Consider the following 1,209-nt stretch of genomic DNA (forward strand, 5'->3'; position numbering starts at 1 on the left):
AATAGAAAACAATCGCAATAAATAAACTTACATTCTTATAGTAAATAATAGTAAAAAATGAAAATATATTTAATTTTGTTTATTGCCTCTCTCCAGACACCTGCGTAGCCATTTTGTTATATTTAATTCCACTTTCTTGATAGTCGATTGTTTAAATTGTTTTATTGAATAAATAAAATTATCAAGTCATATTAAACATTAAAAAACTTACTTATTAATAATTCATTCAACTTTAAATTGCGGAATGGTTGTTTTGGTCTTCTGCCTAAAAAACTGAATGTCTCACCACAACTGATTTGTGATTAGTTTTTGACAGGACCGAGAAATAAATTCGTATAAGTTTGCTCCACCAATTTGCGAAATTTCTTTTGCCTTAAAGAACATTTTTTGTAAGTATAGCTGCCTAGTTTTATGGAGTGCTTTAGGACTTCGTACAGCGAGTAACGTTTCACATGACGTAAATAAATCTTATAGACGCTTTACCATAGGTACTCACAGCAAATTGTGGCTTCCTACTGAAAGAGTAGCGAGCACAAAACCCTAAAGCATTCTTAATTGTGTACAATAATTTACTCAATTCAACATTTTTCGTAAATAGACTGTTACCGCTTTATCCAGTTTTTCTGAAGTAGAAAGATAATTTTCTAATTCTTCTAATTGTGGCATTGTGTTGACTGGCAAGTTAGCAATGTTAGTAAAGAGAGAATCAACCCCTTGAATATCTTCTGCTGCTACTTGAGTATTTTTTTCGTTAGTTTGGTTGCTGATGTCCATCATCATGGACTGTAGAATATTTTGTTTACGAACAATTTGTTGTTAATATTCTAAAAAGCGAAGCAATTACACAACAACCTTCAAGGATGACCTAAATCTTACTAAGAATTGTGTCTGTCTGAACTAGTGTCTGACTGCGAATGAGAATTAGTTGATGCAATTTTGGTATAGCTAAGTCTCATTGTCTGTGTACCACGTATTGCAGGTGCTGTTCTTTCAGCATCTAAAAAATGAATAAACATTTCTGTTTTTAATTTTTCATACACATGCAGAGTATAAGTACCTTGCAGCACCACAGATTCAAGGTTAATATTATTCTCATCTTGATTTTCGTTATTATCATCATTACAGTTGGACATTGATTCATCATCCATCTCATTTGCAATCACAGTATATTTTGATTGTACTATACAACTACTTATTGGGGAATTTTCA

General features: G+C 31.7%; 1 long non-coding RNA gene across 1 annotated transcript; it reads right to left on the minus strand.

Annotated features, from left to right (window-relative positions):
• Window positions 1-256: 256 nt before the first annotated feature.
• Window positions 257-1,203, minus strand: LOC116158661. Its single transcript, XR_004142788.1, has 4 exons — window positions 1,058-1,203; window positions 877-997; window positions 607-824; window positions 257-372 (listed from the first exon to the last, which is right to left on the minus strand). It is a non-coding gene; the product is annotated as an uncharacterized LOC116158661 (long non-coding RNA).
• Window positions 1,204-1,209: the final 6 nt, after the last annotated feature.

Source organism: Photinus pyralis, unplaced genomic scaffold (genome assembly GCF_008802855.1).
Source record: "Photinus pyralis isolate 1611_PpyrPB1 unplaced genomic scaffold, Ppyr1.3 Ppyr1.4_LG1, whole genome shotgun sequence".
Taxonomy (NCBI): domain Eukaryota; kingdom Metazoa; phylum Arthropoda; class Insecta; order Coleoptera; family Lampyridae; genus Photinus; species Photinus pyralis.